This window comes from Esox lucius, chromosome 11, assembly GCF_011004845.1.
Source record: "Esox lucius isolate fEsoLuc1 chromosome 11, fEsoLuc1.pri, whole genome shotgun sequence".
NCBI classification, from domain to species: Eukaryota; Metazoa; Chordata; class Actinopteri; order Esociformes; family Esocidae; genus Esox; species Esox lucius.
In genome coordinates this window covers 20367529-20392708 of record NC_047579.1, presented here as the reverse complement: position 1 = coordinate 20392708, position 25180 = coordinate 20367529, and the positions used below count along the sequence as shown (strand labels likewise).

At 41.2% G+C, this 25180-nt stretch overlaps 1 protein-coding gene across 3 annotated transcripts in view; it reads right to left on the bottom strand.

The window, feature by feature from the left end:
* LOC105013039 (transcription factor MafG) overlaps positions 1 to 24439 on the bottom strand; it is a 29937-nt gene extending 5498 nt beyond the window's left edge. The window contains exons 1-2 of one of the 3 annotated variants that reach the window (XM_020050673.2): positions 24190 to 24439; positions 23967 to 24042 (exon numbers count right to left, since the gene is read on the bottom strand). The gene's annotated coding sequence lies outside the window, so the exon portion shown is untranslated. Of the gene's footprint in view, positions 1 to 23467; positions 23758 to 23966; positions 24043 to 24189 lie in introns of those variants that run through there. The other 2 variants (XM_010874287.3, XM_010874286.3) reach the window with 2 other exon arrangements.
* Positions 24440 to 25180: the final 741 nt, after the last annotated feature.

The window sequence follows — 25180 nt, the reverse complement described above, 5'->3', positions numbered from 1 at the left end:
AAACGAGACAAAAAGAGGGTTGTCACGGGGGCTGGAACATAATTATTGTCATTATAACTTGGTTAGTTACCAGCATAATTAAAACAGTACAACGTTATTTTTCATACCACGGCTTTCAGCCAATCAGCATTAAAGGCTCTAACCACACAGTTTATAAATATTTATAGTGTACAGCCTTAGATTTGGTTTGGCAAGTTGGATTAGGGTTGTAGTGAAAAACCTACAAGACTCAACTGGAAGCCCTGGCCTAGAGTACAACATCATGATTGTGGACGGTATCAAAACACACTGACTAATGTTTAGAGTGGCTTGGTTAACAGTGACTATGGTGTAGACAACTGACCAAGCAGATTCTCATCTCAGCACTGAGAAAGCCTGTTTCATACGCAATAGGTCACAAAATATTTAAGAGATTAGTGTTTCATGTTGGACAAGGTAGTCCATTCCTGTCGGTCTGTTTTTTATTTTGGTAGGCCTAACTAATAAACATGACCTTTGAGATAACCGGGGAGAGTACATCTGCTGACTGGGAAGAGTACAAGAGAAGAAGAGACGGAAGACAGGGGAACTAGAATCCATGAGAGATTAATAAATACTGTAACTCTAGTATTCCAGAACTTTCTCCAGCAGAACAGGTCCACACAGTAAGCCTTGTCTATGGTTTGGGGCAACTGTGCGGACACATCTGTGACTGATATTGGTGGCCCTGACTGACTGTTTTACTCCACACACACACAAAAAAAAGCTGTGTCAACAACATGGCAACCTACCACGGCATCCTGTGCTCAACTAACAGTTTTAGAAAAATAACTGTAAATGCATGACATGTGTGCATGCGAGAGAGAGGACATGTAGGCTACATAGAGCACAGACATCGATAAAAAAAAAATATATATATATATATATATATATATTATATATGAGTAGTCAGTCAGAAGTGCGGCCAAGACCGCCAGGATGTTACTATAGCAACAAGAGGGAGGAGTGCTACAGGTGGGCGACGACGGCTCACCTGAACCAAACCGGATGAGATGGGCTGCTTGTTAAAAATGACCTGGATATGCCACTATCACACAGGCAGCGGTGGAACAGAACACACCAACATGCAGGGTCACATTGTGACTCGCATTCTTGATGGCTTCCTTTCAAGTACCCGGTCTGCACAGAATAATGCCGTTTTTCTCCGGTAGTTAATAGGCCAGTCCCTAACATTCCATTTCAGTCAGAATACGACATTCATTTCCATCTAGTTGAGGCTATAAATAACAGACGGTAAAAAAGACACCAGTAGTTTCTTTGGTAAGTAATTGCCTGTAAACCTTTCAAAGTACTACGGAGTAGGGTTGTGGCGGTTTTTCTCATGTCAAATATGTAAATGCGAAGCGGTCCAAACTATTTGGTCCCTTATCCGTATCCTTCTTGTAGTGAACATGGTTTAAAAGCAGAGAACAGGGCAGGACACCATGGTTGGCTAGGTGGATAGAGGACAATTTAGGGGTTTACATACTAACTCACACCAAGCCCCATGTTTGCCTGACCACTCAACCAGAATTCTTTCACTACTCTATTGTTCGCTAGCAACTTCAGTCATGTGTAGTAACTTAAAAATGAAGGGTTTGGTATTGTAACACCAACGTGCCCACACCCTGCAAATCAGCGTGGCCAACCCCCTCAGCAGAAACAGCTGGTAGCTTCCGGAAGATTGGCCACCAGCTGGGTCAGCCCCGCCCCTGCACATGCGCCACCTACAGGGAATTAGTTTGGGGAGGTATTTGAGGTCTCCCAGGAACAGCTCGTGGCCGAGGCAAAATGCAGTAGGAGCAATGTGGAAAACGGAGAAGATGCCCAGGATATGGGCGGTGCCGGGGGCGCTAGCACCCATTCATGGCCGCCCCGCCCCCAGTGACAAAGCCGCCTACGCATAAAAGTTTGTTTGATTTCTCCCTCACCTCCTCCCCTCACCCTTCTGGTTTAGTTAATAAAACGCCCACCAGGGCCCTGAACACCCCCTCTGTGTCCGTTTCCCTGGACCTCTCCCGTTACATTATAAAACAAAGTCATTAAGTATTGGATCGTCTCTAACCAATTAGAGCATCAAAGCCAATTATGAATTATCTAAAGTCTTCCGGCCACCACCACACGCACACAAACACGCGCACACACACACAGGTGCTTTCTCAGCACAAACCAATTTACAGGCACACTTTCTCCCACATCCTCATCCAGAAAACCAGTGTGTAATAAGACAGGCAGCCTCTATACACAGCCATAACACCGTGACAGATTCACCCTGTAATACTCACAGAAGAGACTGGGGCAGCGGGCACCCACGTCTTCCGTGACAAACACTACGTCACAGGAACCGATTTATTCCCATTCGTGAACCCCAAGAGAAGTGGGGCCGGAGACAGGCTCAGACAAGAGGGGGTGGGGGGACACAACACTGATGGGGAGGGACAGAGTGTCTTTTGTAGGCACACGCTGCATTTTTATGAATTGCCCTGGAAGAATGCTGACAAATCAGAGCTGATACGCATAGAGGAGACATCACACCCATAGGAAATGGAAAGCACTGAGTGTGGCCCTTCACCCTCCATGAGAGAGAGAGAGAACAAAAAGACAGCAGGATAGAGAGGAAAGATGAGGAGAAAGCAGAAAGAGAGGTAGCGAGAAAGTGATGAAGGAGAAAACAGCCTTGTGAAAAAAAAAATGCACTCTCGACACATTTGGGGGAGCATGAGAATAGCGGGCTGTGGGGAAAAAAAAAAAAGAATAAAAAACCTGATCTCAGCAAGGACCGCAACGACGGACCGACCAAATGCGCCAATTAGGAGAGTTGTGAAGTTCAACTAACACGACGAGAGCCACAGGGCGTGTCCCAAACGGCGCCCTACTTCTGATAAGGCACATGAGGCTAAGGTCAAAAGTGGCGCACTACAGCAGGGAACAGGGTGCCATTTGGGACACAGAACCCCCAGCCCAACCTTGAAAACACCTAGCAGCTTGCCAGGTTAATAAACCCACAGAGGGCAGCAGGGGCCATGAGAGGGCGCTCCACTAGAGCACCGCTAAAGTCAAATCTCGTAGTCATTTGTGAAAAGAAAAGCAGGCTCTCGTGTCTTCGATTTAGGGTCACGCAACAGGTTAGCTGTGTGTCAAGGGTAAGGAACGTGGTAATCGGAGTGCCTGCTGTCTACACCTCTGGGACATATGGTTGTTCCTCAAGGTGTGGACCCCTTAGGCTGACTGTAGTCTACGCGTGTATTAAAATGTTGCTGCTGGTAACTGCCTCATCCACCTTAATGCCCACAACAGAATCCCGCTTTCAAACGTCCCCTCACTGAACACTGTCAGGAAATGCCTACAACCTACCACACCATACAGCTTGAAATCCATCTAAACATAAATATACAAAGAAAACTATACTGAGCAAAATGAACTCAATTCGACAATTTCAAAGATCTTACTGAATAGTACAGCCCAGTACATCATCCCGTATGTGAAGAAAACAGGTGGAGAGGTTCTGGGCTGGCATTGTTATACAGTTAGGTCCAGAAATATTTGAGCAGCATAATTTTGGCTCTGTATGGCCACTGCAATGGATTTGAAATGAAACAACCCAGATGCAATTGAAGGGCAGACATTCAGCTTTAATTCAAGGGGTTGAACCGATACATTGTATGAAATGTTTAGGAATTGCAAACATTTTCATACACACTCCCCTTATTTTAGGGGCTCCAATTTAATTGGACAAATTAACACAATCAGAAATAAAATATAAATTTTTAATTCTTCGTCAAGAATCCTTTGCAGGCAACAACTGCTTGAAGTCTGGAACGCATGGACATCACCAAACGCTGGGTTTCTTGCTTTGTGATGTTTCAGCAGCTGTCTTCAGTTGTTTGTTGGTGGGTCTTTCTGCCTTCATTTTGTCTTCAGCAAGTGAAATGCATGCTTGATTGCGTTGAGATCAGGTGATTGACTTGGCCATTGCAGAATATTCTATTTCTTTGGCTAAAAAAACTCCTGTGTTGCTTTCGCAGTATGTTTTGGGTCACTGTCCATCTGTAAAGTGACGCACCGTCCAATCAACTTCGCTGAAACTGCCTGAATCTGAGCAGACAACATATCCCTATACACTTCAGAATTAATCTGGCTGCTTCTGTCTTCAGTCACATCATCAATAAACACTAGTGACCCAGTGCCATTGGAAGCCATGCACAGCCATGCCATCACACTGCCTCCACCGTGTTTTACATGGTAGTGTATGCTTCATGCGAATGGATGATAACAGCCTTCTGAGCCTACCAGTAGGCTAGCAGGCCCCTTCTGACCCATATCTATGAGGCTGATAACCACTGATAAGGCCCATTCAATCCAATGATAACATTCAAACCGCCTGAAGCAATAGCCTACACCTGTCCATGAAACAGATTGAGTCAATTGTCCAATTACTTTTGGTCTCTTGAAAAAGAGGGAGCTACATATTAAAGAGCTGTAATTCCTTAACCCTTCCTCCAAGTTGGATATTAAAGCTGAGAGACTGGTTAAAGCTGAGTACCTATATTGCCATATTCATTTTGTAACTGTAACTTGAATATATTTTGTAAACAGCCAAAATAACAAAACCTGTGTCATTGTCCAATTAATTCTAGACCTAACTGTATATGGTTTGCAGTTGTCGCCAGTTGGACTTACTGACAAATTCTAAAACATTTTTGGATAGTGGCTTATGGTTGAGAAATTAACACTCAATGATCCGGCTACAGCACTTAAATCTGTTTTTGTGTGACAAAACTGCACATTTTACAGCATCCTTTTATTGAAAATAGAAAAACAAGCATTTTGTGCGAATGGAATATTTCAATTCAGCTCAAGAAACAAGGGACCAACCCCTTTCATGTTGCTTTTACATTTCTTTGGTGTAAGCTCTTTAATCAAAGTTCAGCTGGACTATTTCGACACCTACAAATACCTTGGCATATGGCTGGACCGTGCACACATTCAATAACAATACCATCCAGTTTCAGTCTCATGTTATCCAGAATGTATTTATTATTCTACAATAAGGTGATCTTCACCTTCATCCTGCCAACTTTTGAATTTGTTGAGGTAACAAACATGCTTGCTACTAAATAGGTCCTCAATAAATCAATCCATTTTGTCACCGGTGACCCCTTCAACATTCATCACTGTGACCTTTACACTGGTTAACTCGATACATTCACTATGCCAGACAACATTTTATGACTTACAACTTACTTACAAATCCCTTTTCTGCAAATCCCCTCTACCTCAACTCTCTCGACATCTGCTACTCCGGTAGTAACCTGGTAAATATCTCACATTGGTTACTGACTACGAAATATGTCATTCATTTCAGTTCTTCACTGCCAAATTCTGGATTGAATTGACATTCATCACATTTCCTTTAAAAATAAACTAACAAACTAAAAAAGTTCACTTATTGTAAACCGTATGGCCGATGGACTTGAGATTTTATATGCGGGTCCATGATATGTTCATGGATGACAGTTAAGCAATGCCTTCCAAAATGGTGTTCAATAACGGCTGACCAATGCGAAACATATTGGCCAAATTACAAATGCTTGTAACTTTGTACTAAAAAGTCTTGTTCCCAATTAGTGATATGTTGACAATTGTAAGATGTGTGACAATATTACATTTAAAAATATGGGGACACTATAGACAAACATATGCTAAGCATGCAATGTTAGCTAATACTAATTGAATGTAAGACTTGTGAAGCATTAGTCCAATTTCCCCACGGTTTCGTTTGTAAAGTCTTGGAGATGGTTGTGAAAGTTGAACTTTTTTTGTGTGTTTTGGTTCAAATTCAAATAATTCTTACTAAATGATTTATCTGGACTTTTCAATTAGAACACAATGGTGATATCAGCGATATCTCCATCAGTTAGTTTTTATGTCTACAGTATTAACTTGTGGCTAACTGAGACACACAAATACCCAATTCCCCATCCTTTTCCAGAAGTATACACTTTCACACTCCCTGACATGGATAAAAAAAGATTGGTCAGAACACAGAGCAGGGAGTTTCTACCACGATTATGCGTAATTCATACGATAAAGCGTTCAAAGTCTACTCTTTGGAAGGAGGGTAGGGAATGGATGGAACCATAAATAAACAGTAAACAGATGCTGATGTGACATGACCGCTGTTGTACGGCTCCGAGCCCGGTGTCATGCCTCTGTAGGCGGGGACTTACGGGGACACTCCAGGGGCACGGCGAGGCGGCGTGCCGTTACGAGAGGGAACAGTCTTTGTTCAAGGAGGTATGGGTTACCCTTCACAGCACAGTCCACATCACGGCCCCCTCCATGAATGTGTGTCGCCGTCATTCTGTGTGTCGCTCAATATATGCGTGCGTGTGTTGCGTGGCCGCTGAGCTGAGGCGCACCGACAGAAAGGCTAGAGGGTAATACTTCAAGGATACCTCGAAGGCTCCTCCATCATCTGCTCTGCTGGCTCAAAATGGTGGGGGTTGGCCTGGGTGTGCTGGGTGGAGAGACGCCTCCTCCACTTGACAGCAGCAGAACAAGATTATCAGGGCCGTAAGAGCAAACAAAAACCTGCGGCAACCCGCTCTGGAATCCAGATTAGAGCAGTGCCTGCCTCTTGGAATACTAAGCGACACGGAGGGGGACCTTCGAAATGGGGGCGCAGGCTTTATTCGGATGCTGCCTGAGAGGGGACTTAATAGGGCTGTAACGACTCAGATGGCGGACTTGCAAACACACACTCACACGCACGCACGCACGCACGAATACACACACTCAATGATTTAGCCTGTCATTGGTGATTGTTGAAAGGAAGCACCAGGGCACTAGGCATAGGCAGCTCCCTAATGAAGTGAATAAACACGGTAGTGGAGGTGCATGCTAATGAAAGACCTAAAGCCGGCGGCGAAACTACTGAGGCAGTAAAGATCAGATCAAATTAACACCTAGCCAAAAGGGTAAGCCATCTCAGTAATATCATGCTCTGGTAATATCATGCTCCTCCAAATCTAGCCCAAACTACATCACACCAGCGAAATTCTTTCTAAGATACAAGATAAATGGATCTCACCTGATTAGATTGACCGGCTCTCTCCATTGCTAAAATCATCGTCCATCTCACCTGCTCTAAATCAATGCTGCTCCAGTAAGAGTACTCTATAGGGAAAACAATATGTGTGTAGCCACTGGTTTGCTCCATCACATTACTGGTTTTACTTGGCCCTTACCTCATTTTGAAACAGTTCAAGCTTGTCGAGATGCTTGCAGAGAAGCAAGGGACAGCAACATTTTTGAGCTGTCTTTATCTTTAAATTATCTGTAAAAACGCTTCCGTATGCGCTTGCACAAGTGCACATACGTTTTTTTTTTTATATCCTTGTGTGGAACTGAAATCTATCCCTACCCAAGAAATGATCAATGTTACTTATCCCCTAGCCCCAATCCTAAACTTAACCTGAATAGCCTAACCTCTTATGCCTAAACTTACCCTAGCCTGAAAGCCTAACCTTAACCAGTAATGCCTAATCTTTAAAATAACCTAAATTCTAACACTACGCCAAATTGCCCTAAACCTTACCTGGAAATCTAAGTGCAGACCTGCCAAAAACCAGGTTTTACTATTTTTGTGGGGATTTTGAATTCCAACAGGTACACATAGACCAGGATCACGCACTCACTGACCCCAGAAATCCCAAATATCTAATCATAAACTCAACTGTCATTTAGACACACAAACTCGTCTTCAAAGTGGATAAAGGTTGGATTTCAGCCAGTCTAAGAAACGACTACAGTGCTGGACTCTTCATCTTCTCATCAAAACAAGTGCAAGTACACTAATGATGCACAGGATACAGCTCATCCGCCACAGTCCTGTGTGTTTTGCTCATTATTGAAAACCATGTGTTTCATACTGCATGCCCTTCATTAACCTCTGGACCAACCACCCACCGAGTCCAACTAAACACTACTCATCAAAAGCCTGGTCTCCTTTTTAAACTAAGGTTGAAAGATATTACGCTTCCACGACCAACCAGAACAACAGAGAATGATGCTACGACAAGATGAACGCACCGGGAACACAAAGCCCTAAGACAGTACAAGTGCGTGTATCTATATCCTTCAACTTTATTGCAGCGAGACTAAAGTGGAGGAAGCGTAGCCTCGGGCTTCAAGACGCCACTGGATGAAGTCGGCCCGGTTTCCATATAAACCTCATTAGTGGAAATAAGGCCCTGATTCTACCTCTCCAAATCAGATAAACATGATGCGTCTGTGTCAGTATGACAGAAGATCAAGGTATGCAGTCCCCCCAAAATCTTCAAACGACGCAGAACTGGTTAAAAGCTCATTGGACTTATCCATCGTAACACCATCACTTCTAACTCCCTTTCATGTTCCCCAGCTTTAGAAAAATCATGATATTCCAAACTAATCATCCCTCCATTCAGCTGAGTGAAGTCAATTATCAAACAAGCAGCATGTAGTCGAGAGCCATTTAACTGCAAATATTTTTTTAAATCGGATTCCGCTGATGGCTCAAGAATAGTTACCAGGAGACCAGCTCAATTTATTTATAGAGGAAAGAAAGAGGTTGGGGGGGTCAGAGGAAAGCAAAGAGATTGAGAAAGAGAAAGGCAGAGAGAGAGAAAAATAGGCAAAGATGAAGCGAGAGAGAAACGATTAACTACTACGTTTGCAGAGAGTGAAATAAGAGTAACACAAAGGGGAGGGGATGTTTCAGCAGCTCTTCAAGGGAAAAAGTCTGTGAGGTGCTATCAACAGTGGGAAAATATTAAGACCACACCGTTTCCCTTTGAATGGCTGGGATGATGAAACATTTGTAATCAAAAGTAGAAGATGCATGCCAAAATTAGATAACACTGCACTTTTTTAAAATATTTTACAAGGACTGGCACTGTAGCACCTTTTATAATGATGACTATATGCTCTTGAGTTGCCTATGTGATAACTTATCCTGGTCTCCTTTCTGGTGGAAGAGATTTTCTGAGAATTCAAGTAGATGTTCTTCCTACCGCTTTCGATCCAAAGAGTGCTAGAAGTTGAGCTCATACTGGTTTACAAAACTGCTGACCTATGATCAGCCCCCCCAGGCCCTGTCTATAGGCAGGTCAATAATCAGTAACAGAGAATCTACATTAACTAAATGTATTTAAGGTAAATACATTTGCAGTGTGTCAGTGACTCGTATTGCCAGCATCTTTCTGAAGAGGCAATGAGAATGTCCTTGTCTGTAGCTTCACTTTGTGTAACCATTAGTGAAAGCTAGGCTTGAATTGAATCAGTGGGGGAAAAAAATTGTTGTACTTCCACTGTACATGTTGGTAAAAATGAAAAAGGATAATATTGATATTTCTGTCCAATTAGGCTATTAAATCTGGTGACATTTGCCAAACAAATAATGTCATCATGCAGTTGAGCCTACCTGCAATGTTTATGCAAGCTGTTGGTGATGCCAAGACCAGAGTGGGATTGAAATGTTACTTCAGAACATTAAAACTTAAGCAAAAATAAATACATGTGCTGTACTTTATCAGCATAAAATCAGCTTGGTTCATAATTTCTTTAATTTGTATCCTAAAATACTGCATCCTTTAAGTTACCATTGGAGGACAACTAAACAATTTTTTTTTTCTGACCACAAGTCAGGTACATGCAAGTCATGTGAAAAAGCACAAGCCCTGGAAAGAGGACTTTCATTACAAAAGTATGTTGATATCAGAGCAAAATTCCAAGCACATTGATTCCAAGCACTGCATAAATGGAATTAAGTCCAGAACACTGGCAATCTACATAGGAAAGGTCATCACAACAAATTCTGGCCAAGATCTGACTAAAAGTTGCTCATAAAAGTATCTAAGAACCCCAGGGTAACATAAGGGATCTAGAGGCCTCTCAAGCCACATTCAATGTCGAAGTGCATGAGTCAACTGTCAGGAGGAGACTGCACAAACTCAAGACAACATGTGAGGTCAGGAAGAAGCCCCTGTTCTGAAAAAAGAATAAAGACATGACTGACATTTGACACACAACATGCACGAAAAAAACAAAACTACTGGAACAACATGTCTTAGACAGATGAGTCAAAAGTGGAATAGTTTGGCTGTGAAAGCCAGATGCAAACAGAAGAACCATATAACAACCTTAAAGCCTGGCGGAAATAGCATAAAAGTTTTGGGCTACTTTGTTGCCACAGGGCCTGGCCAACTTGCCATAAATGAGTCAGTTATGAATTACATATTTACCAGAGAATTATTGAGCAGAATGTGAGGCCATCTGTCAAAAAGTTGTTGCTGAACCAAACGGCTCAAAATGTAGACGTAAAAGGTTATGGAATGTCTGAGTTAAAGCCCAGATCTCAACCCTATGGAAATGCTAGGGGGAGACTTGAAGCGAGCAATGTATGCAAGAAAGCCCTCAAACATGACACAGTTGATGCAGTACAGTAAAGAGTGAAAGAATGCCTCTCAGCCAATGTAACAGTCCGACAGACAGTCACAAAAAACAGCTACACAAAGTTATTTCTGCAAAAGGGAGACTTGAAGATGACAGTTCACCAATACTCACCACTGAGCTGGAGAGGATCTACAAAGAAGAATGGGAGAAACCGTCCAAATCCAAGAGTGCCAAGGTGTTTTTTATGTTCAAGACATTGGAACAAATGTCTAAAAACTTGCTTTCTGTTAGCACAGGGTAGTACCCATGTCATCACAGGGTAGTATTTAGGTTGATCGCAGAAACATTTGCATAATAATGTAATGAATCATAAATCATAATGTGGTGGGAATGCACCCACTTCCGTATCAGCGTAGGGCCAATGCCCCAGGGAGAATCACGTGGCCTGGGGCTGCCAAACGGGTGCCCAATTTGAGCTACAGTAGTTCTATAGGATCTGACCACACAGGCCAGACTTTGCTCCCCACATGCATCAATAAGCCTTGACCCTGTCGCCGGTTCACCGCTTTACATTCCTTGGACCACTTTTGATAGGTACTGACCACTGCAGAACACCCCACAAGTGCTGGAATTTTGAAGACCTCACAATTAGGTCCATGTGAAAGTCACTCAGATCCTTACACTTGCCCATTTTTCCTGCTTCTAACACATCAACTTTGAGGACAGAATGTTCACTTGCCATCTTATATATCCCACCCACTGACAGGTGCCATGTTAAAGACATTATCAGTATTATTCACTTCACCTGTCAGTGGTCATAATGTTATGGCTGATCGGTATACACTCACCTAAAGGATTATTAGAAACATCTGTTCAATTTCTCATTGATGCAATTATCTAATCAACCAATCACATGGCAGTTGCTTCAATGCATTTAGGGGTGTGATCCTGGTCAAGACAATCTCCTGAACTCCAAACGGAATGTCAGAATGGGAAAGAAAGGTGATTTAAGCAATTTTGAGCGTGGCATGGTTGTTTGTGCCAGACAGGCCGGTCTGAGTATTTCACAATCTGCTCAGTTACTGGGATTTTCACGCAAAACCATTTCTAGGGTTTACAAAAAATAGTGTGAAAAGGGAAAAACATCCAGTATGCGGCAGTCCTGTGGGCGAAAATGCCTTGTTGATGCTAGAGGTCAGAGGAGAATGGGCTGACTGATTCAAGCTGATAGAAGAGCAACTTTGACTGAAATAACCACTTGTTACAACCAAGGTATGCAGCAAAGCATTTGTGAAGCCACAACACGCACAACCTTGAGGCGGATGGGCTACAACAGCAGAAGACCCCACTGGGTACCACTAATCTCCACTACAAATAGGAAAAAGAGGCTACAATTTGCACAAGCTCACCAAAATTGGACAGTTGAAGACTGGAAGAATGTTGCCTGGTCTGATGAGTCTCGATTTCTGTTGAGGCATTCAGATGGTAGAGTCAGAATTTGGCGTAAACAGAATGAGAACATGGATCCATCATGCCTTGTTCCCACTGCGCATTCTGGTGGTAGTGGTGTAATGGTGTGGGGGATGTTTTCTTGGCACACTTTAGGCCCCTTAGTGCCAATTGGGCATCGTTTAAATGCCACGGCCAACCTGAGCATTGTTTCTGACCATGTCCATCCCTTTATGACCACCATGTACCCATCCTCTGATGGCTACTTCCAGCAGGTTAATGCACCATGTCACAAAGCTCAAATCATTTCAAATTGGTTTCTTGAACATGACAATGAGTTCACTGTACTGAAATGGCCCCCACAGTCACCAGATCTCAACCCAATAGAGCATCTTTGGGATGTGTTGGAACGGGAGCTTCGTGCCCTGGATTTGCATCCCACAAATCTCCATCAACTGCAAGATGCTATTCTATCAATATGGGCCAACATTTCTAAAGAATGCTTTCAGCACCTTGTTGAATCAATGCCACGTAGAATTAAGGCAGTTCTGAAGGCGAAAGGGGGTCAAACACAGTATTAGTATGGTGTTCCTAATAATCCTTTAGGTGAGTGTTTATATATATATATATATAACACAACATGTGAAGAAACTAAATTATTTTCAAAAGCACAGCATTAACCAGTATATAGTCTTAAACTTAATGATTGAAAATAATATTTTGCTTTCTTTTTTCCTTTTAAGAAAAGTACAGTTCCCGTAGTTATCGTAACCGATCTTGGCTACCATCTGTTCCTATGTCCACAGATCAGCCCATCTTTCCCAGGTGTCATGTTATGGTTTTCTTATGCCATGAATTCCTCCATTTTACAGTGGTCTCTCACAACAGTCTTCAACGTCCCGCATAATCATATCCATATACCTGAAAAATATTCCCCCAACACCACAAATACTCCCCCAACCGTATAGTAAGTATAGTTATTGTTCCAACTATTTAATTGTTATAAGCACCATATATAGAAGTGGAGGACTGAGTCTAAAAAGTGCCCTGACATTTCTGAGGAACTGTGCCCAGATTGGATAGGTGCGTGGTGACAGCAGTTAGACCTCTCACTCTAAAACGTTTATCGGAATATAACACATGTAAAATATGAAATCAACCACATAATATTTGGATCAGATCTTGTCATGTAAACTGTTGTTTTCACCATATTTAATACTGTTCTTATCTGTAAACTTTCTCTGGATGACACATTCTACTATGGTTATGCATTATTATTTCAATTAAGCAACATCTATATTGGCACTGAGATGAGTGTAAAATATTAAGATTATAGCTCCCCAAAAGGGTCAGAGGTTGGGCCTAGAGTGTAGACTACTAGAAAAACTGAGAACACATTATCACACTTCAAATTGAGGAATAAGGAAAGGGTGAATTTCTCCGACTGATAAGAATAAGAGGAAAGACTCAACGAGATAAGGAACCAACCTTATCTAGAGGAAAAGGACTTCCTGAGGGCTGCTTGTTTACTTAGATAAAATAAAAATAAACTGTCTACACAGCATATTATAGGCCTGAAGCTTTTTTCATAGCCTATGATGTTTTAGCCGATTCAATGTGCAGAGTAGTTTGAAAAGTAACAGAAAATATGAGCCAAGATTCTGGTCAGAGACTCTTGCAATCTTGCTCTCCTTCGTTCAACTGAAGGTTCTACTTCAGGCCTAAACCCCAAGATACACAATAACTTTGACTAAAACATAGATCTTTCTCATAGTCTTAGTATCTAGGCAACAACAAAAAGTTTACACTGTCTATTGCCTGGCCTATACGATATGTAAAATAGAAACATTTCCATTTCCCAGTCTCAGCCTACTCGTAGTACCTGTGATTAGGGGGCTGTTCTAATTTAAGCCTAACTTGACTAGGCTTATTTTTACGCAGAATATAGCGCAGCTGTGGTCTAGCTACATTAACCACGGTGGAGTTGAGCAGTGACTAGTAAGGGTGGACTGTTGCTCACATTAACTTCTTTGTAAATGCAGGCTATTCTTTGTAGCTCTGAAAGCCACCATTTTGTTTTATAAAAACGTAATTGTAGGTTACGCGTCATCATGCTGTAGCTCCACTCTGCCCACACCAGTTCCTATCCAATCCCACTTACTAAACATGGGGTTGAGTTAACTTTGGTTGCTTCTTGTGAAACATAGTAATTTGTTATTGGATTGGCTCTGCACAGTTCGTACCCCTTAAATGTCCCTGGCAGCCAATGGAAACCTAGGCCTAGTGATCCAATCAATACACACATTTACCTCTGGGATTATTGTCAAAGACAAGTAAAAAAGGATATAAAAAGAATCTGCAGAATTTTACACAAAAAAGATAGTATGTAAGAAATCAAACCTTTGAAAATACTTAAAGAAAAAAACTATTCTTAATACAGAAAATAAATATTATTCTCAAAATTGGCATCCCGGCATTAAGTACTTTGTACAGCCTTCCCTTGCCAAGAAAACAGCCTCAAGTCTTCTGCTCTAATGTTTAAGGAGGTGGGAAAACACAGAGCAAGAATCTGAGACCACTCATCAATGCAACATCTCTCCAGATCCTACAGTCCTTGGACATCACTTGTGAACTCTTCTTTTTTTTTTTTTTTTACATGTTTTCAGTGGAGTTAAGGTCAGGGGAAAGAAATGGCCATCATGCAAAGCTTGTTTCTGTGATCAAGGTGTCTAGATCAGGATGAACACTTTGGATCATTGTCATACTGGAAGATCCAGCGATGACCCAGTTTTATCCTCCTGGCAGAGAGACCAGCATATTGTACTAAAATCTCAATGTACTTGACTGAGTACATAATGCCATGTATGTAAAGATTCCAAGGGCCTTTGAAAACAAAAGAGACCTACAGCATCCCATATCCACCACCATACAAGTGATAATTGTTTGGATTTCTGTCAGACTCTCTCTGTTTACTCCCAATCTGTCCAAAAATAATTTTTTTCTCAAAATAGTTTTGGTTTTGTTCAACTATGCCTTCAGAAGTTTTAAACCCTGTCACTTTCTCCACATTTTATTAAGTACTTACATTTGTGCTCGAAAGTTTGCATACTATTGGAGAATTGGTAATATATGTACCATTTGTAAAGAAAACATGTGATATTTCTTATGGGATTTACATTCAACAGTAGGTCATAACCGAATGGAACAAACAATACATGGCAACAAAGAAAAAAATGAACTGACCCCTGTTCAAAAGTCTGCATACCCTGAGTTCTTAATACTGTGTATTGCCCCCTTTAGCATCAATGACAGCATGCAGTCTTTTGTAATAGTTGTCTATGAGGCCCCAAATTCTTGCAGGTGGTAAAGCTGCCCATTAGTCTTGGCAAAATGCTTCCTGGTCAAGTCCTTGTTCGTCTTGGATGAACCGCACAGAGATCTCCCCAGAGTGGCTCGATGATGTTAAGGTCAGGAGACTGTGATGGCCACTCCCGAACCTTCACCTTTTTTTGCTGTAATCACTGGAAGGTCAACTGGGCCTTGTGCTTAGGGGCATTGTTTTGCAGGAAAGTCCAAGAGCGTCCCATGCGCAGCTTGTCTGCCAGTATTTTCTGACAACATGGCTTTGTTTTGGCATTGGTGACCGGAGACTCAAACATGCAGCTCATTTCTGTTCAAGTATCGTTGTATAATGCTCCTTGAAACAACCACACCATCTTTTTCCAGAGCATCTTTTTACCTGTGGGTTTTTCTTTGTATCCTGAACAATTCTTCTGGCAGTTTTGGCTGAAATCTTTCTTGGTCTACCTGACCTTGGCTTGGTATCAAGAGATCCCTGAATTTTCCACTTTTTAATGAGTGATTGAACAGTCCAGTACTGACTGGCATTTGCAAGGCTTTGGATATCCTTTTATATCCTTTTCAATCTTTATAAAGTTCCATTACCTTGTTATGCAGGTCTTTTGACTGTTCTTTTCTGCTCCACACGGCTCAGAATTTAGCCTGCTCAGTGCATCCACAGAGAGATAAACTCATTGACTATTCATACACAGACACTAATTGCAATTTAGAAAGCCACAGGTGTGGGATATTCATGTTTAATTGCCATTTTCACCTGTGTCACCTTGTGTGTCTGTAACAAGGTCAAACATTCAAGGTTATGTAAACTTTTGATCAGGGCAATTTGGGTGATTTCTGCTATCTTTATGATTTAAAAAGGAGCCAAACAACTATGTGATAATAAATGGCTTCATATGATCACTAGCCTTAAATAAAATAGTTTTTTTGTAAAAATCAATGCCAACATTTCTACCAGGGTATGAAAACTAAGGAGCACCTGTAAATATAATAAATCTACATAATATATCATCTTAATCTACACACAATACCCCATAATGACTTTTTTGCCGGACCGCATAAGCAGAGCCGTCCTAGAAGACTGAAGGTCTCTTACTGGTCGACTACCCACCCCTAGTTAAATAGCGTAGTGGTAAGAGACGCGGGTCCCACGTTCGACTCCTGTAACAGTCTAAACACATGATGCCGGAGGTTCAGGACAGACACAAACTTCGCTGGCTGTAACCTTATGTAGCCACGTAATAGGAAGCCTAAAGTAAAACAGTTCTGGTGGATATAAGGGATTTCAAGATCGACAAACACTTCGCTGCCTGCTTGATTCTCTCTTTACAAAAGTCAGTTATCGTCACCTATATTGATAGATACTCAGTTTCATTCACAAATGGATAATTAGCTGTTGAAACGGCCAGTGGTAAAAGTGGATTTGTTCAGAATAGACAAAAACTTCGCTGGCAACAACCTTCTGCAGCTACGGGAAGCCTAAAATGAAACGTTACTGTAGTGATGGCCAAACAAGGCTTCATTAGCGTTATTTTAGCATCATGACATTATGCTGGCAGCACACATCACAATAAAAGCCATAATTGGAATGTATAAGGCCATATAGTTAATCTAGTATGTTAAAAAACAACAGACAAGAACAACATTGGAACAGACATTAAACACAAAATTACAGACTAGATTGACAAACTAGATTGTCAACAATATCGCCTTATATACACTCACCTAAAGGATTATTAGGAACACCTGTTCAATTTCTCATTAATGCAATTATCTAATCAACCAATCACATGGCAGTTGCTTCAATGCATATAGGGGTGTGGTCCTGGTCAAGACAATCTCCTAACTGAATGTCAGAATGGGAAAGAAAGGTGATTTAAGCAATTTTGAGCGTGGCATGGTTGTTGGTGCCAGACAGGCCGGTCTGAGTATTTCACAATCTGCTCAGTTACTGGGATTTTCACGCACAACCATTTCTAGGGTTTACAAAGAACGGTGTGAAAAGGGAAAAACATCTAGTGTGCGTCAGTCCTGTGGGCGAAAATGCCTTGTTGATGCTAGAGGTCAGAGGAGAATGGGCCGACTGATTCAAGCTGATAGAAGAGCAACTTTGACTGACATAACCACTCGTTACAACCAAGGTTTGCAGCAAAGCATTTGTGAATCCACAACACGCACAACCTTGGCCACGGCCAACCTGAGCATTGTTTCTGACCATGTCCATCCCTTTATGACCACCATGTACCCATCCTCTGATGGCTACTTCCAGCAGGATAATGCACCATGTCACAAAGCTTGAATCATTTCAAATTGGTTTCTTGAACATGACAATGAGTTCACTGTACTGAAATGGCCCCCACAGTCACCAGATCTCAACCCAATAGAGCATCTTTGGGATGTGTTGGAACGGGAGCTTCGTGCCCTGGATGTGCATCCCACAAATCTCCATCAACTGCAAGATGCTATCCTATCAATATGGGCCAACATTTCTAAAGAATGCTTTCAGCACCTTGTTGAATCAATGCCCCATAGAATTAAGGCAGTTCTGAAGGCGAAAGGGGGTCAAACACAGAATTATTATGGTGTTCCTAATAATCCCTTAGGTGAGTGTAGTTCCATGATGGCATTTATTCTGAAAAAAGAAAAACTGAGTTAAGGCTGCTAGCATAATATCTTGCTACTAGAACAGCCATCACTAGTATACTGTTATATTGCGTGGATTTCTGGTGGATTTTCGGATTATGTTTTAGGGTTTCTTCAAGAGAGTCAAACTCTTCGCTGGCTACACGATTCTCTCGTCATTTCACTTGAAGTAAAAGTCAGTTATCGTCACCTATATTGATACAGTAGTTATTGTATCAATGTCATTCAGCTAAACTCACAACAAGATGAGTGATGCTGTTGTACGAAAAAATATATATAATGTACGTGACTCATTTAAGTTTCAAGGTACAAGGGAGGCATCGTTTTAATCAGGAGAATGTCCTCTTTTTAATAAAATATAGCTTGCGCCATTCAATGACTTCAAACGCTAGACTAGAAATTGTAAGAAAAGGCGAATTTTTATATACTTTCACTTAATGCAGGTTTTAGCGCAATTAATACATATAGGACCAGATGTTTACTTCCTATGCCAGTTGTTATTTTTCAGTTTCGTTGTGAAATGAGGTTACAGTAGTAAAAAAAGGGCTATGGAATTTTAAGCTTCATTCAGGTTGAAGAGGCTGAACGAAGGTTCGTTTCAATTCACTTGCTACGGGGACGCGCTAACGTTCCAGATCAGCCAGCGTTCTTTTGCCGTTTTTGAGGCTAGGGTGAATTTTTATGCGTTCTATTGTTTGGCCTAATATTACACTAGAAAAGAACACGTCGCTAACTAGCTTAGCCGATAGCCGGCCGGCACACCACAGTAAACTACTTACCCTTGTAGTTGTGCAGATAACTCGATACGTAGAGTTTGAATCCCTTGTTCCGCTTGCTTGTTGGAGCAGGGGACCAGGCATCAACAATTCGATGGACATCACTAATGCTTATTTTAGGCAGGTCTTGGAGACATCTACTAAAAACTGAAATTAACCTCAAAAACGGCAAAAGAACGCTGGCTGAGCTGGAACGTTAGCGCGTCCCCATAGTAAGTGAATTGAAGCGAACCTTCGTTCAGACTCTTCAACCTGAATGAAGCTTAAAATTCCATAGCCTCAAAACTCAAATGTTATTTCCAATGTATATTTATTGCCAATACATTTCATATAAAGAGTGTCATTCAGTATTTTCGCTTTAGACTATGTTTCTACTTGTAAAACAAAAGCACATTTTGTTTACTTTGCATTGAAACAGAAGGTATAGGTATTTTTTAATTGCATTCAAACAGCCTGCTGTACAAAATAAGACTTACATTATGTTATATCTAAATAAGAGTCACCAGAAAATTCAGTAGCACGTATATATACACACATTTCTTTCTATGAAGTTATTTACTCATTTTATAGTACACACAAATTGAAATATACTTAAATCAAAAACATGCATTTGTGTATAATAAGGATGTTTTATGTCTATTTTGCAAATACATGCTTAACCTTTAAGTAGAGGGTCATATTTGCTATGGTATTTATCAGCAGAGGAAAAACGTGCACAATGGTGCAAAGAATAGTTTTCACAAGGATATTATTACAGAGTATGTAAAATTGCTATTAGAAAGCTGACCCCACATTAAACTTCTCTCTGCCATAGTATGTGACACCAAATTCTAGCAATGTACATTTTGTGTAGGCCAGGGTCTCCAAAATGTATATTTCTGTATCAATCCTGAAATTACACACCTGATTCAATTCATCAAAGAAAATTAGTTGACTGAGACAACTGTTGAAAGTATGCACAACTTTTAAGAGTGTCTCAACCTTGATCCTTTCAAGACCTGAAATAGATCTTCAACCAACACCTAACTGTAGATGCCCTAGCAAAGCATCCGTCTGACAGGATATAACTAGTAAAGGACTGTGGCTATTTGAAGGAGTTGCAGAGGAAGAGGTGGTCATTCACTTGGTGTGTAAATTGGGCACAGACTTCAAGGCACTGTAAATGCTAGACTTGAAACAAACAAAAGTAGGTATTTGTTAAATCACAATTCTAAACCAAAAATGTGATCGATATGGAGTTTTTTTCCTGTGTGCCTGGATGTGGAGCAAAAGGAATGTTAAGAACCTAGACTGGAGCACATGAACTGACCAAGCATATGAACTGACCGAGTGGGATTTCAAACACAAATCTGCTCACATACTCTGATCACTTATCCTCTGATTAATAACAATTTAAGCATTTTCAGGGAAACATTTCTATTCACGACTCTTGATATAAGATGCCTGAGCATAAGGTGATATGTAGTAATAGTAATCACTGTAGCTGTGGGTTTCCCTAAATAATGTGTCACTCTTGAGATTATTAATACGCCTAAAGATATTGTGTATAAAAATTTAGAATCTAACTGATGTGACATGCACACAAAAAAGTGACTGTAAGCCAAGTCATGACAGAATTATAATACATTTAAAATGGACTGACTGATGAAGTTGCCAAGTACATATTGATTTCAACAATGAGCAGGACAATAATAAATGTGTCTATTTTAGGCCTTGGGAATTACTTTATTCAGTAGGACATTTAAAGAATCCTCTAAAAAAGAAACATTTTGGAAAGTAATTTGACGAAATCTGAAAGTACCACTTAAGAGAGTAAGTGTTTCAAAATTGATATTTTAAACCCTATTCGTCATTGACCCATTTATTAGAAATGTCAACATTTTTATTTGTTGCGCTTAATAGGTACGCTCACCTTAGACAAGAATGTGTAGTTTGGGTATTTTACCCCTTATGATATTGTATTATTTTGTAAAAATGTTTAATGGGGACCAATAGTTATGTTTTTGAGAATAATATTTATTTCTTTATTAGGAATTAGCCTTTTTCTTTGCACTGCTTACCTCAAAGATTTTTATTTTATTTTTTAGGGTAAGATCAAGCTGAAAAACTTTATTTGCCAATAACTCGAGGGCACTGTAGTTCTTCAAGTCATAGTACTGGTATCAATACTGGACAAGCAGCCTAACATAAGTTGACAGTCACAGATGTTGCCTACTTAATATATATATCAACCATGCAGCATAAAGTACATACCAAAGTTTAAATCGTCTCTCAAAATCTGCTTGTCTATTATCTGATGTCTGTGACAGAGGGAGTGATAGTGGCTTCTTTATTAAATAACTAAAGCTCCATCCAAACAAGCATTGAACAATCCTCCATGCTCTGCATACTCTGTGCCTGGATGAAAGAACAAAGTGTTACTTTTTCTCAAGTGCAGCGGGGCGTATGGCAATGCTCAGCCATCGTAATCCCCTTCCGACGACGTCTTGCAAAGAGTTTCATCACCAACATCCCCTCCTTCCATTAAACAAAAACCCTTCTATTGATCTCCTCTACCCCTCCCTTCCAGGCATTCTGTTTCCCGTTTCCCTATCTAGCTACAGCAGCACTTTTACCGACAAGAAGAACCCCCGAACACTGGCCTGTGTATTTCCAAAGGGCAATTCGTTTCTCCTGAATAAGCATAACTAAGTACTGAAAGACATCCAATACCCTGGCCCATGCAGAGATGTTGGTTTGACGCTGTGCAGCAGTGGAGTTTGGCCCAGTATTTTTAAATCAACCACACACATCCAGACCGACACACAGACAGACACACGGTATGCCAGTTCACCCTGACCATTGACAATGGGTGCTAATGGCAGCAACAGCCCTCACACCATAGTGCCAAACCAAACCCACACTGGGCCAGCCCAGATAACCCATCCACGATTGTCCTTTCCATCACAGTCCGGGCAACTCCACGAACCGGGCTGGCGGAACATGGCTCGGTTGTGTGAAATTGGCTTTTTAGTACAGCATCTGTTTGGGCCAGCCATCAAGCCAGGCAGCCAGGTTCACCTCTAACAGTGTGCAGCCTTTTCTTATCTTGGCCACCTCAAGAAAGGCCATAAATCTCTGAGCTGATCTCACCACAGCGCTCCGAATTCCCCATCTCCTCCCGCCACCCGCTGTGTCGCTATACAAGGCCCTCTCATCTGTTCTTGTTACCTGCTGCGGAAGGACAGGAGACAGGAATTGCGCTTTATTGCAAAGCTGGGTCCCTGATACTGGGGCTGTAGCTAACTGTACTGTTGGTCTATCCAAACGCGCTTGAACGAGGGCTTCGCTTGCCTGCACCAAAAAGGATGATGAAATAAGTTGGATATCGGAGCAAGAGAGGGAAACTTTAGTTCAGAGACTACAGATCCCATCTGCTTACCCCTCCTCGCTCATATTCAACTGTTTCCAAGGTGACTGTGAAGTGTGAATAACTAACTCAGTGTATCCACATGTAGCCTCAGCTTGAAAAAAGGCAAAAGCATATTTTCACTGCCCACTACTAGAGCACTTGTAGTAGCCTAAAAGCAATTCAAAGGGCACTATTACTAAGGGATTCTGGCAACCAATTTAAAAAAACTGATGAGGTAACAAATGAATCACCAATAATTCAAAAAGGACCTCAGCAATACAATACACCGCCAAATTATCCAATGCACAGCCCATGTCAAAAGCATAGGCTGATATTCTTTATTTAGGCACAGTACACACCCAAACAGCACTAGATGGACAGTGCCTGAGTATATTTACTAAAACTGATATTGTCATCAAAAGGCATTTCCTACAGAACGAAGGGTCTTAATCTCATATCTACAGGTGACCTAGTTTTACTTAAGGACAATATGACATTGTGAATAACTCAGCTGGCGGAAAACAGAGCAGATGATTTATGTAGGATATACATGTCAATGTAGATATAAATATATACATGGAAAATGTATGTTGGTTCTGACATTGTGACAGATAGAAATCCCATGTATGACATGCAGGACAAAGCAGATAACTGTATCTTATCCATTTACTTTTTTTTTTTTTTATGCTTAGGCTGCTCGATTTTAGAATTGTAATTTATAATTAATAATTAAATGACAGCACACTTGACTGCTTTCTCGTGGGTACTAATGAGAGCATTACAATACACTACAAAGAAAGCTTATGAATTTTTCCCACATAATAGGCAATGCACCCAAAGAAGCCACGTATGCTCACCCCTCACCAAGAGCATCCTCATCATTACGAGCAACAAGAGGACTGCAAATCAACACTTCACCATTTCACTCATCTAGGTCGAATAATGGCTGATAAACATCCTCAAACCTTATCCACCTAACAGACCTTTTGTCCGCTGGTGGGGCCATGTTTCGGGTGGATTCTTTCTCAGACATCAAAACACGACATTTTGATGATTCAGCAACATGATAAAAATGCATAGATGGCAGTTTATCTAAGAAAATGACATAAACCGAGCAATGTGTAGGCAGCTGCCTTGTTGTGTAAATTGAGAACAATGACGGCGGCGGCTCCACTGGTTACAATGTAACCGCTGGCTAAATGAATTGTCTGACTTCGACAGGTGAACCAGTTTTACTAACCTCTACCTACCGCCATCACGCAAAAACAATCGGCTGAAAAGAAATGCAAATTTGCCGCTATCAATCATTTGGCTGATAACATATAATATTACAAAATGCTGTTGAGTCTTTGTTTTATCATGCTGCCTCTATGTCACCACAAATTATGCCACCAACCTGATCGCACTCTGACAACCGCTGCTTCGGCTCGCGTTTCCACCTCTGCACCGCACGCTCTCACGGTTATGATGAAGCAGCAGGTTTGAACAGCTCGAGACTAGAGTCGGAGCTAACTACACTATGTGTGCATGAGTTAGCAAACGACAACAAGCTATATAAGCAGTATGATTGCAAGCTTGTCATCTAGCAGCAGTCTCCTATATCTGGTTACACATTTCTCCACAACCACCCAAGCTGTCACTACTTCAGCAAAGCTTGCGCGTGACTCGTCGGTTGTATCGGCTGTGGGCTACAGACTCCCAATTACTGAACAAGCTAGGGAATCCCTAGTTGAGTGTCCTCAACTCCAGCGACTTCCAGCCCCGACGTCACTTACAATTTCGTTTTATACAATTAACTACGTTTTTCAGAACGCAAAGCCCGCTTTTACACATGCCAGTGCAATGTGTAAATGCAATACATTCTGTTGGTGCCGAAACCTGTAGTTTCATTTTACCTGAACTCAACTGTATGTTGACGTAGCTTCACATTTAACGGTAGGAGATGTCGCTCTGCAACTCCATAACATTGATCTGATAGGGAATCCCCACACTCAGGTATTAGGATATAGTACAGAAGGCATTTTCCTCCGAAAATTTGAAGATTCCGACGGTGTAAAACATGTGTATTAGAAACAATTTCGTCATCTACATAAAGATTAAACTTGTCTACGAAATTACCTGATGCTGCTAGATCAGCGGGCTGATGAAAACCAGAGCGGTTAGCTAGAGCCGCAAAAGCAGAGATAACAAGCAACGCTCAGCACATCAGAGGCAAAAGGAGTTCACACACCCTAACTCAGCATATAATGCTTTCGTTAATATTCGCTTTACAATTCAACCTAACTTTACGTGTTTGTATTGATGTAACGTCCGGTTTTGTAATATAAAGACAAAAACTCGAATTTTACCACTACAAGTGTGACAGCTAAGCTTCTGTTTCACTGACCGCTCGGGCAATTCTTGATTCTGATCCTTCGAATCAAACGTCATTTAATGTTTGGTCACGTGAGTTCATTCATGGGGCATAACGCAAATTAAGACATTACCCGCGTATCGTAGTTCTTTGCAACCCTTGCCTGATATTGCATTGCTTCTAGAACACAAAAACATACTGCCTCTGTTGAAATGAAAATGCATACAAAGCTACAGAAAAAAACAATCAAGAATATATTGACTTCAAATATTTAATAGACTTAAATGTACAAAAAGGTTTTGTGGCTTAATAAAATAGACTTTACACATTTCTTCACTTAATACACTGACGACCCGAAGCGTTATTTCAACTGCCCATTAGTGCATGTTTTGAACGAGGAGTAAGTATCACACTGGGCTTGTGGCAGAAGGTTGAGGGTTGAGCCCGGCTCCCCTGCTTCTTTCATTACACTGGTGACAGGAAAACACATATCATGAAGTCTTAAACGTTCAGCATATATACACCTGCATTCAATTTGTATACTTTTGGCCTACAGCACTGCCTCCACCTAACAATATGAAATGCAATTCAGACTGAAGAGCTGAGAGGAAACATCTCATGTAAGATACTGCAACAGCTGTATTTGTGTGTAACATTGATGACTAAGTCTATCTTGCAACTGATATGCATATCAACAAGACAAACCTGGATACATAAAAGCTATATACAACTCACATTCTGTTGTTGGTCACACCA